At 46.5% G+C, this 12,750-nt stretch overlaps 10 non-coding genes across 10 annotated transcripts; all 10 read left to right on the forward strand.

Annotated features, from left to right (window-relative positions):
• The first annotated feature begins 100 nt into the window (after positions 1-100).
• Positions 101-291, forward strand: LOC142266396 (U2 spliceosomal RNA). The gene has a single exon (XR_012732492.1). It is a non-coding gene; the product is annotated as a U2 spliceosomal RNA (small nuclear RNA).
• Positions 292-1,408: 1,117 nt separating this feature from the next.
• On the forward strand, positions 1,409-1,599 carry LOC142266459 (U2 spliceosomal RNA). The gene has a single exon (XR_012732544.1). It is a non-coding gene; the product is annotated as a U2 spliceosomal RNA (small nuclear RNA).
• Positions 1,600-2,716: 1,117 nt separating this feature from the next.
• On the forward strand, positions 2,717-2,907 carry LOC142266345 (U2 spliceosomal RNA). The gene has a single exon (XR_012732446.1). It is a non-coding gene; the product is annotated as a U2 spliceosomal RNA (small nuclear RNA).
• A 1,117-nt stretch (positions 2,908-4,024) lies between these two features.
• On the forward strand, positions 4,025-4,215 carry LOC142266346 (U2 spliceosomal RNA). Its single transcript, XR_012732447.1, has one exon. It is a non-coding gene; the product is annotated as a U2 spliceosomal RNA (small nuclear RNA).
• A 1,116-nt stretch (positions 4,216-5,331) lies between these two features.
• LOC142266348 (U2 spliceosomal RNA) lies at positions 5,332-5,522 on the forward strand. The gene has a single exon (XR_012732448.1). It is a non-coding gene; the product is annotated as a U2 spliceosomal RNA (small nuclear RNA).
• Positions 5,523-6,639: 1,117 nt separating this feature from the next.
• Positions 6,640-6,830, forward strand: LOC142266349 (U2 spliceosomal RNA). Its single transcript, XR_012732449.1, has one exon. It is a non-coding gene; the product is annotated as a U2 spliceosomal RNA (small nuclear RNA).
• A 1,117-nt stretch (positions 6,831-7,947) lies between these two features.
• Positions 7,948-8,138, forward strand: LOC142266350 (U2 spliceosomal RNA). The gene has a single exon (XR_012732450.1). It is a non-coding gene; the product is annotated as a U2 spliceosomal RNA (small nuclear RNA).
• Positions 8,139-9,255: 1,117 nt separating this feature from the next.
• LOC142266352 (U2 spliceosomal RNA) lies at positions 9,256-9,446 on the forward strand. The gene has a single exon (XR_012732452.1). It is a non-coding gene; the product is annotated as a U2 spliceosomal RNA (small nuclear RNA).
• Positions 9,447-10,563: 1,117 nt separating this feature from the next.
• LOC142266353 (U2 spliceosomal RNA) lies at positions 10,564-10,754 on the forward strand. Its single transcript, XR_012732453.1, has one exon. It is a non-coding gene; the product is annotated as a U2 spliceosomal RNA (small nuclear RNA).
• A 1,116-nt stretch (positions 10,755-11,870) lies between these two features.
• LOC142266354 (U2 spliceosomal RNA) lies at positions 11,871-12,061 on the forward strand. The gene has a single exon (XR_012732454.1). It is a non-coding gene; the product is annotated as a U2 spliceosomal RNA (small nuclear RNA).
• The last annotated feature ends 689 nt before the right edge of the window (positions 12,062-12,750 follow it).

A 12,750-nucleotide genomic window follows, 5' to 3' on the forward strand; every position in this document is an offset into this window, starting at 1 on the left:
GTCTTGTGTAGGCGTGGGTTTGTCTCCCTCTCGCTCTCTCTCCCTAAGATGTGTCCGGCATAGGCCAGGGTGCCACTCGAGGCCCAAACCAATTCTGGTTATCGCTTCTCGGCCTTTTGGCTAAGATCAAGTGTAGTATCTGTTCTTATCAGTTTAATATCTGATACGTCCCCTATCTGGGGACCATATATTAAATGGATTTTTAGAACAGGGAGATGGAAAAAGAGCTTGCTCTGTCCACTCCACGCATTGACCTGGTATTGCAGTACCTTCAGGAACGGTGCACCCCTTCTTAACCCAGTTTCCAAAAGCAGAACTCGATTCACCTGATTCATATTAGCCCGATTAGCGAATTGAAATGAATTTTTATCTAACACACTTTTTACTTGCTTTATTCATCCAAATAGCAAACTCATCACCACTCAACTTCACCAACTCTGCTATGTCCCGTGCAGTATCTTGTTGTCAGTCTAATCTAGATCATGTGTAATTGAATGGAATAGATCCCTTTTGGACAAAGTGGAGTCAGATGCTGCAGTGACCACAGGTGTGAGAGGATCTACAATTGGCATCTGGTGTTATCTCTCTGCTTCCACTCCAAATAAAGTTACCTGTTGTTACCTGAACGTCAAATACTAAGAATGGGCGGCCTATGAAAGAATTAGTACTTTCATTAAGTATACTAAACCGGCTAATTGGGAATAGACAAACTGTAAAAAGCCCTCTGAGAAAGCCCCTCTCTAACCTTTGTTAGTAAGCTTTTCTGTAGCCTGCCTGTTGATGTATTTTCGGTTTGAACAGTGCACAACATGAAGAGACGGAACACTGGCGGCTTGTCACAATGCCCCCCGATGACATCACAATAGCGCTGCTGCCTAGAAAACAAGCTGCGCAGAAGAAGTTGTTCTTTGGGTGGGAGGGTGGGCTAGTGGAAGGAGGGGGCAATCTCTTTTTTTCCCGGGTGGTAGGGGGATGACAGGAGAAGGGAAGCGGGTGGTGAGAAAGGTACAGAGGGCAGGGTTTGGGGGCTGGGAAGGAAAGGGAAAAGATTAGGGTTTGGGGATGATGAAAGGGCTTTCTACGGGTAAGGATGGCAAAGGGTGGCAGTGACGGAAAGTCAGGCAACCTGTCCTGTCCGTCTTTTTGTATCGTGAATTGGAAAGACTGCAAGGGGGAGGGGAGTTGCTTGCGCCCTAAAGGAGGAGTTATTCAGATTCATTGCAGTGGGCGGCGGCTGCAAAACGCACCATTCTTCTTGTTTTTGCTCTGCAAAGCAGCCTTTTCAAGGGTTGGCTTGGGTGACAAAATGTCTTGTGTAGGCGTGGGTTTGTCTCCCTCTCGCTCTCTCTCCCTAAGATGTGTCCGGCATAGGCCAGGGTGCCACTCGAGGCCCAAACCAATTCTGGTTATCGCTTCTCGGCCTTTTGGCTAAGATCAAGTGTAGTATCTGTTCTTATCAGTTTAATATCTGATACGTCCCCTATCTGGGGACCATATATTAAATGGATTTTTAGAACAGGGAGATGGAAAAAGAGCTTGCTCTGTCCACTCCACGCATTGACCTGGTATTGCAGTACCTCCAGGAACGGTGCACCCCTTCTTAACCCAGTTTCCAAAAGCAGAACTCGATTCACCTGATTCATATTAGCCCGATTAGCGAATTGAAATGAATTTTTATCTAACACACTTTTTACTTGCTTTATTCATCCAAATAGCAAACTCATCACCACTCAACTTCACCAACTCTGCTATGTCCCGTGCAGTATCTTGTTGTCAGTCTAATCTAGATCATGTGTAATTGAATGGAATAGATCCCTTTTGGACAAAGTGGAGTCAGATGCTGCAGTGACCACAGGTGTGAGAGGATCTACAATTGGCATCTGGTGTTATCTCTCTGCTTCCACTCCAAATAAAGTTACCTGTTGTTACCTGAACGTCAAATACTAAGAATGGGCGGCCTATGAAAGAATTAGTACTTTCATTAAGTATACTAAACCGGCTAATTGGGAATAGACAAACTGTAAAAAGCCCTCTGAGAAAGCCCCTCTCTAACCTTTGTTAGTAAGCTTTTCTGTAGCCTGCCTGTTGATGTATTTTCGGTTTGAACAGTGCACAACATGAAGAGACGGAACACTGGCGGCTTGTCACAATGCCCCCCGATGACATCACAATAGCGCTGCTGCCTAGAAAACAAGCTGCGCAGAAGAAGTTGTTCTTTGGGTGGGAGGGTGGGCTAGTGGAAGGAGGGGGCAATCTCTTTTTTTCCCGGGTGGTAGGGGGATGACAGGAGAAGGGAAGCGGGTGGTGAGAAAGGTACAGAGGGCAGGGTTTGGGGGCTGGGAAGGAAAGGGAAAAGATTAGGGTTTGGGGATGATGAAAGGGCTTTCTACGGGTAAGGATGGCAAAGGGTGGCAGTGACGGAAAGTCAGGCAACCTGTCCTGTCCGTCTTTTTGTATCGTGAATTGGAAAGACTGCAAGGGGGAGGGGAGTTGCTTGCGCCCTAAAGGAGGAGTTATTCAGATTCATTGCAGTGGGCGGCGGCTGCAAAACGCACCATTCTTCTTGTTTTTGCTCTGCAAAGCAGCCTTTTCAAGGGTTGGCTTGGGTGACAAAATGTCTTGTGTAGGCGTGGGTTTGTCTCCCTCTCGCTCTCTCTCCCTAAGATGTGTCCGGCATAGGCCAGGGTGCCACTCGAGGCCCAAACCAATTCTGGTTATCGCTTCTCGGCCTTTTGGCTAAGATCAAGTGTAGTATCTGTTCTTATCAGTTTAATATCTGATACGTCCCCTATCTGGGGACCATATATTAAATGGATTTTTAGAACAGGGAGATGGAAAAAGAGCTTGCTCTGTCCACTCCACGCATTGACCTGGTATTGCAGTACCTCCAGGAACGGTGCACCCCTTCTTAACCCAGTTTCCAAAAGCAGAACTCGATTCACCTGATTCATATTAGCCCGATTAGCGAATTGAAATGAATTTTTATCTAACACACTTTTTACTTGCTTTATTCATCCAAATAGCAAACTCATCACCACTCAACTTCACCAACTCTGCTATGTCCCGTGCAGTATCTTGTTGTCAGTCTAATCTAGATCATGTGTAATTGAATGGAATAGATCCCTTTTGGACAAAGTGGAGTCAGATGCTGCAGTGACCACAGGTGTGAGAGGATCTACAATTGGCATCTGGTGTTATCTCTCTGCTTCCACTCCAAATAAAGTTACCTGTTGTTACCTGAACGTCAAATACTAAGAATGGGCGGCCTATGAAAGAATTAGTACTTTCATTAAGTATACTAAACCGGCTAATTGGGAATAGACAAACTGTAAAAAGCCCTCTGAGAAAGCCCCTCTCTAACCTTTGTTAGTAAGCTTTTCTGTAGCCTGCCTGTTGATGTATTTTCGGTTTGAACAGTGCACAACATGAAGAGACGGAACACTGGCGGCTTGTCACAATGCCCCCCGATGACATCACAATAGCGCTGCTGCCTAGAAAACAAGCTGCGCAGAAGAAGTTGTTCTTTGGGTGGGAGGGTGGGCTAGTGGAAGGAGGGGGCAATCTCTTTTTTTCCCGGGTGGTAGGGGGATGACAGGAGAAGGGAAGCGGGTGGTGAGAAAGGTACAGAGGGCAGGGTTTGGGGGCTGGGAAGGAAAGGGAAAAGATTAGGGTTTGGGGATGATGAAAGGGCTTTCTACGGGTAAGGATGGCAAAGGGTGGCAGTGACGGAAAGTCAGGCAACCTGTCCTGTCCGTCTTTTTGTATCGTGAATTGGAAAGACTGCAAGGGGGAGGGGAGTTGCTTGCGCCCTAAAGGAGGAGTTATTCAGATTCATTGCAGTGGGCGGCGGCTGCAAAACGCACCATTCTTCTTGTTTTTGCTCTGCAAAGCAGCCTTTTCAAGGGTTGGCTTGGGTGACAAAATGTCTTGTGTAGGCGTGGGTTTGTCTCCCTCTCGCTCTCTCTCCCTAAGATGTGTCCGGCATAGGCCAGGGTGCCACTCGAGGCCCAAACCAATTCTGGTTATCGCTTCTCGGCCTTTTGGCTAAGATCAAGTGTAGTATCTGTTCTTATCAGTTTAATATCTGATACGTCCCCTATCTGGGGACCATATATTAAATGGATTTTTAGAACAGGGAGATGGAAAAAGAGCTTGCTCTGTCCACTCCACGCATTGACCTGGTATTGCAGTACCTCCAGGAACGGTGCACCCCTTCTTAACCCAGTTTCCAAAAGCAGAACTCGATTCACCTGATTCATATTAGCCCGATTAGCGAATTGAAATGAATTTTTATCTAACACACTTTTTACTTGCTTTATTCATCCAAATAGCAAACTCATCACCACTCAACTTCACCAACTCTGCTATGTCCCGTGCAGTATCTTGTTGTCAGTCTAATCTAGATCATGTGTAATTGAATGGAATAGATCCCTTTTGGACAAAGTGGAGTCAGATGCTGCAGTGACCACAGGTGTGAGAGGATCTACAATTGGCATCTGGTGTTATCTCTCTGCTTCCACTCCAAATAAAGTTACCTGTTGTTACCTGAACGTCAAATACTAAGAATGGGCGGCCTATGAAAGAATTAGTACTTTCATTAAGTATACTAAACCGGCTAATTGGGAATAGACAAACTGTAAAAAGCCCTCTGAGAAAGCCCCTCTCTAACCTTTGTTAGTAAGCTTTTCTGTAGCCTGCCTGTTGATGTATTTTCGGTTTGAACAGTGCACAACATGAAGAGACGGAACACTGGCGGCTTGTCACAATGCCCCCGATGACATCACAATAGCGCTGCTGCCTAGAAAACAAGCTGCGCAGAAGAAGTTGTTCTTTGGGTGGGAGGGTGGGCTAGTGGAAGGAGGGGGCAATCTCTTTTTTTCCCGGGTGGTAGGGGGATGACAGGAGAAGGGAAGCGGGTGGTGAGAAAGGTACAGAGGGCAGGGTTTGGGGGCTGGGAAGGAAAGGGAAAAGATTAGGGTTTGGGGATGATGAAAGGGCTTTCTACGGGTAAGGATGGCAAAGGGTGGCAGTGACGGAAAGTCAGGCAACCTGTCCTGTCCGTCTTTTTGTATCGTGAATTGGAAAGACTGCAAGGGGGAGGGGAGTTGCTTGCGCCCTAAAGGAGGAGTTATTCAGATTCATTGCAGTGGGCGGCGGCTGCAAAACGCACCATTCTTCTTGTTTTTGCTCTGCAAAGCAGCCATTTCAAGGGTTGGCTTGGGTGACAAAATGTCTTGTGTAGGCGTGGGTTTGTCTCCCTCTCGCTCTCTCTCCCTAAGATGTGTCCGGCATAGGCCAGGGTGCCACTCGAGGCCCAAACCAATTCTGGTTATCGCTTCTCGGCCTTTTGGCTAAGATCAAGTGTAGTATCTGTTCTTATCAGTTTAATATCTGATACGTCCCCTATCTGGGGACCATATATTAAATGGATTTTTAGAACAGGGAGATGGAAAAAGAGCTTGCTCTGTCCACTCCACGCATTGACCTGGTATTGCAGTACCTCCAGGAACGGTGCACCCCTTCTTAACCCAGTTTCCAAAAGCAGAACTCGATTCACCTGATTCATATTAGCCCGATTAGCGAATTGAAATGAATTTTTATCTAACACACTTTTTACTTGCTTTATTCATCCAAATAGCAAACTCATCACCACTCAACTTCACCAACTCTGCTATGTCCCGTGCAGTATCTTGTTGTCAGTCTAATCTAGATCATGTGTAATTGAATGGAATAGATCCCTTTTGGACAAAGTGGAGTCAGATGCTGCAGTGACCACAGGTGTGAGAGGATCTACAATTGGCATCTGGTGTTATCTCTCTGCTTCCACTCCAAATAAAGTTACCTGTTGTTACCTGAACGTCAAATACTAAGAATGGGCGGCCTATGAAAGAATTAGTACTTTCATTAAGTATACTAAACCGGCTAATTGGGAATAGACAAACTGTAAAAAGCCCTCTGAGAAAGCCCCTCTCTAACCTTTGTTAGTAAGCTTTTCTGTAGCCTGCCTGTTGATGTATTTTCGGTTTGAACAGTGCACAACATGAAGAGACGGAACACTGGCGGCTTGTCACAATGCCCCCCGATGACATCACAATAGCGCTGCTGCCTAGAAAACAAGCTGCGCAGAAGAAGTTGTTCTTTGGGTGGGAGGGTGGGCTAGTGGAAGGAGGGGGCAATCTCTTTTTTTCCCGGGTGGTAGGGGGATGACAGGAGAAGGGAAGCGGGTGGTGAGAAAGGTACAGAGGGCAGGGTTTGGGGGCTGGGAAGGAAAGGGAAAAGATTAGGGTTTGGGGATGATGAAAGGGCTTTCTACGGGTAAGGATGGCAAAGGGTGGCAGTGACGGAAAGTCAGGCAACCTGTCCTGTCCGTCTTTTTGTATCGTGAATTGGAAAGACTGCAAGGGGGAGGGGAGTTGCTTGCGCCCTAAAGGAGGAGTTATTCAGATTCATTGCAGTGGGCGGCGGCTGCAAAACGCACCATTCTTCTTGTTTTTGCTCTGCAAAGCAGCCTTTTCAAGGGTTGGCTTGGGTGACAAAATGTCTTGTGTAGGCGTGGGTTTGTCTCCCTCTCGCTCTCTCTCCCTAAGATGTGTCCGGCATAGGCCAGGGTGCCACTTGAGGCCCAAACCAATTCTGGTTATCGCTTCTCGGCCTTTTGGCTAAGATCAAGTGTAGTATCTGTTCTTATCAGTTTAATATCTGATACGTCCCCTATCTGGGGACCATATATTAAATGGATTTTTAGAACAGGGAGATGGAAAAAGAGCTTGCTCTGTCCACTCCACGCATTGACCTGGTATTGCAGTACCTCCAGGAACGGTGCACCCCTTCTTAACCCAGTTTCCAAAAGCAGAACTCGATTCACCTGATTCATATTAGCCCGATTAGCGAATTGAAATGAATTTTTATCTAACACACTTTTTACTTGCTTTATTCATCCAAATAGCAAACTCATCACCACTCAACTTCACCAACTCTGCTATGTCCCGTGCAGTATCTTGTTGTCAGTCTAATCTAGATCATGTGTAATTGAATGGAATAGATCCCTTTTGGACAAAGTGGAGTCAGATGCTGCAGTGACCACAGGTGTGAGAGGATCTACAATTGGCATCTGGTGTTATCTCTCTGCTTCCACTCCAAATAAAGTTACCTGTTGTTACCTGAACGTCAAATACTAAGAATGGGCGGCCTATGAAAGAATTAGTACTTTCATTAAGTATACTAAACCGGCTAATTGGGAATAGACAAACTGTAAAAAGCCCTCTGAGAAAGCCCCTCTCTAACCTTTGTTAGTAAGCTTTTCTGTAGCCTGCCTGTTGATGTATTTTCGGTTTGAACAGTGCACAACATGAAGAGACGGAACACTGGCGGCTTGTCACAATGCCCCCCGATGACATCACAATAGCGCTGCTGCCTAGAAAACAAGCTGCGCAGAAGAAGTTGTTCTTTGGGTGGGAGGGTGGGCTAGTGGAAGGAGGGGGCAATCTCTTTTTTTCCCGGGTGGTAGGGGGATGACAGGAGAAGGGAAGCGGGTGGTGAGAAAGGTACAGAGGGCAGGGTTTGGGGGCTGGGAAGGAAAGGGAAAAGATTAGGGTTTGGGGATGATGAAAGGGCTTTCTACGGGTAAGGATGGCAAAGGGTGGCAGTGACGGAAAGTCAGGCAACCTGTCCTGTCCGTCTTTTTGTATCGTGAATTGGAAAGACTGCAAGGGGGAGGGGAGTTGCTTGCGCCCTAAAGGAGGAGTTATTCAGATTCATTGCAGTGGGCGGCGGCTGCAAAACGCACCATTCTTCTTGTTTTTGCTCTGCAAAGCAGCCTTTTCAAGGGTTGGCTTGGGTGACAAAATGTCTTGTGTAGGCGTGGGTTTGTCTCCCTCTCGCTCTCTCTCCCTAAGATGTGTCCGGCATAGGCCAGGGTGCCACTCGAGGCCCAAACCAATTCTGGTTATCGCTTCTCGGCCTTTTGGCTAAGATCAAGTGTAGTATCTGTTCTTATCAGTTTAATATCTGATACGTCCCCTATCTGGGGACCATATATTAAATGGATTTTTAGAACAGGGAGATGGAAAAAGAGCTTGCTCTGTCCACTCCACGCATTGACCTGGTATTGCAGTACCTCCAGGAACGGTGCACCCCTTCTTAACCCAGTTTCCAAAAGCAGAACTCGATTCACCTGATTCATATTAGCCCGATTAGCGAATTGAAATGAATTTTTATCTAACACACTTTTTACTTGCTTTATTCATCCAAATAGCAAACTCATCACCACTCAACTTCACCAACTCTGCTATGTCCCGTGCAGTATCTTGTTGTCAGTCTAATCTAGATCATGTGTAATTGAATGGAATAGATCCCTTTTGGACAAAGTGGAGTCAGATGCTGCAGTGACCACAGGTGTGAGAGGATCTACAATTGGCATCTGGTGTTATCTCTCTGCTTCCACTCCAAATAAAGTTACCTGTTGTTACCTGAACGTCAAATACTAAGAATGGGCGGCCTATGAAAGAATTAGTACTTTCATTAAGTATACTAAACCGGCTAATTGGGAATAGACAAACTGTAAAAAGCCCTCTGAGAAAGCCCCTCTCTAACCTTTGTTAATAAGCTTTTCTGTAGCCTGCCTGTTGATGTATTTTCGGTTTGAACAGTGCACAACATGAAGAGACGGAACACTGGCGGCTTGTCACAATGCCCCCCGATGACATCACAATAGCGCTGCTGCCTAGAAAACAAGCTGCGCAGAAGAAGTTGTTCTTTGGGTGGGAGGGTGGGCTAGTGGAAGGAGGGGGCAATCTCTTTTTTTCCCGGGTGGTAGGGGGATGACAGGAGAAGGGAAGCGGGTGGTGAGAAAGGTACAGAGGGCAGGGTTTGGGGGCTGGGAAGGAAAGGGAAAAGATTAGGGTTTGGGGATGATGAAAGGGCTTTCTACGGGTAAGGATGGCAAAGGGTGGCAGTGACGGAAAGTCAGGCAACCTGTCCTGTCCGTCTTTTTGTATCGTGAATTGGAAAGACTGCAAGGGGGAGGGGAGTTGCTTGCGCCCTAAAGGAGGAGTTATTCAGATTCATTGCAGTGGGCGGCGGCTGCAAAACGCACCATTCTTCTTGTTTTTGCTCTGCAAAGCAGCCTTTTCAAGGGTTGGCTTGGGTGACAAAATGTCTTGTGTAGGCGTGGGTTTGTCTCCCTCTCGCTCTCTCTCCCTAAGATGTGTCCGGCATAGGCCAGGGTGCCACTCGAGGCCCAAACCAATTCTGGTTATCGCTTCTCGGCCTTTTGGCTAAGATCAAGTGTAGTATCTGTTCTTATCAGTTTAATATCTGATACGTCCCCTATCTGGGGACCATATATTAAATGGATTTTTAGAACAGGGAGATGGAAAAAGAGCTTGCTCTGTCCACTCCACGCATTGACCTGGTATTGCAGTACCTCCAGGAACGGTGCACCCCTTCTTAACCCAGTTTCCAAAAGCAGAACTCGATTCACCTGATTCATATTAGCCCGATTAGCGAATTGAAATGAATTTTTATCTAACACACTTTTTACTTGCTTTATTCATCCAAATAGCAAACTCATCACCACTCAACTTCACCAACTCTGCTATGTCCCGTGCAGTATCTTGTTGTCAGTCTAATCTAGATCATGTGTAATTGAATGGAATAGATCCCTTTTGGACAAAGTGGAGTCAGATGCTGCAGTGACCACAGGTGTGAGAGGATCTACAATTGGCATCTGGTGTTATCTCTCTGCTTCCACTCCAAATAAAGTTACCTGTTGTTACCTGAACGTCAAATACTAAGAATGGGCGGCCTATGAAAGAATTAGTACTTTCATTAAGTATACTAAACCGGCTAATTGGGAATAGACAAACTGTAAAAAGCCCTCTGAGAAAGCCCCTCTCTAACCTTTGTTAGTAAGCTTTTCTGTAGCCTGCCTGTTGATGTATTTTCGGTTTGAACAGTGCACAACATGAAGAGACGGAACACTGGCGGCTTGTCACAATGCCCCCCGATGACATCACAATAGCGCTGCTGCCTAGAAAACAAGCTGCGCAGAAGAAGTTGTTCTTTGGGTGGGAGGGTGGGCTAGTGGAAGGAGGGGGCAATCTCTTTTTTTCCCGGGTGGTAGGGGGATGACAGGAGAAGGGAAGCGGGTGGTGAGAAAGGTACAGAGGGCAGGGTTTGGGGGCTGGGAAGGAAAGGGAAAAGATTAGGGTTTGGGGATGATGAAAGGGCTTTCTACGGGTAAGGATGGCAAAGGGTGGCAGTGACGGAAAGTCAGGCAACCTGTCCTGTCCGTCTTTTTGTATCGTGAATTGGAAAGACTGCAAGGGGGAGGGGAGTTGCTTGCGCCCTAAAGGAGGAGTTATTCAGATTCATTGCAGTGGGCGGCGGCTGCAAAACGCACCATTCTTCTTGTTTTTGCTCTGCAAAGCAGCCTTTTCAAGGGTTGGCTTGGGTGACAAAATGTCTTGTGTAGGCGTGGGTTTGTCTCCCTCTCGCTCTCTCTCCCTAAGATGTGTCCGGCATAGGCCAGGGTGCCACTCGAGGCCCAAACCAATTCTGGTTATCGCTTCTCGGCCTTTTGGCTAAGATCAAGTGTAGTATCTGTTCTTATCAGTTTAATATCTGATACGTCCCCTATCTGGGGACCATATATTAAATGGATTTTTAGAACAGGGAGATGGAAAAAGAGCTTGCTCTGTCCACTCCACGCATTGACCTGGTATTGCAGTACCTCCAGGAACGGTGCACCCCTTCTTAACCCAGTTTCCAAAAGCAGAACTCGATTCACCTGATTCATATTAGCCCGATTAGCGAATTGAAATGAATTTTTATCTAACACACTTTTAACTTGCTTTATTCATCCAAATAGCAAACTCATCACCACTCAACTTCACCAACTCTGCTATGTCCCGTGCAGTATCTTGTTGTCAGTCTAATCTAGATCATGTGTAATTGAATGGAATAGATCCCTTTTGGACAAAGTGGAGTCAGATGCTGCAGTGACCACAGGTGTGAGAGGATCTACAATTGGCATCTGGTGTTATCTCTCTGCTTCCACTCCAAATAAAGTTACCTGTTGTTACCTGAACGTCAAATACTAAGAATGGGCGGCCTATGAAAGAATTAGTACTTTCATTAAGTATACTAAACCGGCTAATTGGGAATAGACAAACTGTAAAAAGCCCTCTGAGAAAGCCCCTCTCTAACCTTTGTTAGTAAGCTTTTCTGTAGCCTGCCTGTTGATGTATTTTCGGTTTGAACAGTGCACAACATGAAGAGACGGAACACTGGCGGCTTGTCACAATGCCCCCGATGACATCACAATAGCGCTGCTGCCTAGAAAACAAGCTGCGCAGAAGAAGTTGTTCTTTGGGTGGGAGGGTGGGCTAGTGGAAGGAGGGGGCAATCTCTTTTTTTCCCGGGTGGTAGGGGGATGACAGGAGAAGGGAAGCGGGTGGTGAGAAAGGTACAGAGGGCAGGGTTTGGGGGCTGGGAAGGAAAGGGAAAAGATTAGGGTTTGGGGATGATGAAAGGGCTTTCTACGGGTAAGGATGGCAAAGGGTGGCAGTGACGGAAAGTCAGGCAACCTGTCCTGTCCGTCTTTTTGTATCGTGAATTGGAAAGACTGCAAGGGGGAGGGGAGTTGCTTGCGCCCTAAAGGAGGAGTTATTCAGATTCATTGCAGTGGGCGGCGGCTGCAAAACGCACCATTCTTCTTGTTTTTGCTCTGCAAAGCAGCCTTTTAAAGGGTTGGCTTGGGTGACAAAATGTCTTGTGTAGGCGTGGGTTTGTCTCCCTCTCGCTCTCTCTCCCTAAGATGTGTCCGGCATAGGCCAGGGTGCCACTCGAGGCCCAAACCAATTCTGGTTATCGCTTCTCGGCCTTTTGGCTAAGATCAAGTGTAGTATCTGTTCTTATCAGTTTAATATCTGATACGTCCCCTATCTGGGGACCATATATTAAATGGATTTTTAGAACAGGGAGATGGAAAAAGAGCTTGCTCTGTCCACTCCACGCATTGACCTGGTATTGCAGTACCTCCAGGAACGGTGCACCCCTTCTTAACCCAGTTTCCAAAAGCAGAACTCGATTCACCTGATTCATATTAGCCCGATTAGCGAATTGAAATGAATTTTTATCTAACACACTTTTTACTTGCTTTATTCATCCAAATAGCAAACTCATCACCACTCAACTTCACCAACTCTGCTATGTCCCGTGCAGTATCTTGTTGTCAGTCTAATCTAGATCATGTGTAATTGAATGGAATAGATCCCTTTTGGACAAAGTGGAGTCAGATGCTGCAGTGACCACAGGTGTGAGAGGATCTACAATTGGCATCTGGTGTTATCTCTCTGCTTCCACTCCAAATAAAGTTACCTGTTGTTACCTGAACGTCAAATACTAAGAATGGGCGGCCTATGAAAGAATTAGTACTTTCATTAAGTATACTAAACCGGCTAATTGGGAATAGACAAACTGTAAAAAGCCCTCTGAGAAAGCCCCTCTCTAACCTTTGTTAGTAAGCTTTTCTGTAGCCTGCCTGTTGATGTATTTTCGGTTTGAACAGTGCACAACATGAAGAGACGGAACACTGGCGGCTTGTCACAATGCCCCCCGATGACATCACAATAGCGCTGCTGCCTAGAAAACAAGCTGCGCAGAAGAAGTTGTTCTTTGGGTGGGAGGGTGGGCTAGTGGAAGGAGGGGGCAATCTCTTTTTTTCCCGGGTGGTAGGGGGATGACAGG

The sequence above is a fragment of the Anomaloglossus baeobatrachus genome, unplaced genomic scaffold (assembly GCF_048569485.1).
Source record: "Anomaloglossus baeobatrachus isolate aAnoBae1 unplaced genomic scaffold, aAnoBae1.hap1 Scaffold_2842, whole genome shotgun sequence".
Lineage (NCBI taxonomy): Eukaryota > Metazoa > Chordata > Amphibia > Anura > Aromobatidae > Anomaloglossus > Anomaloglossus baeobatrachus.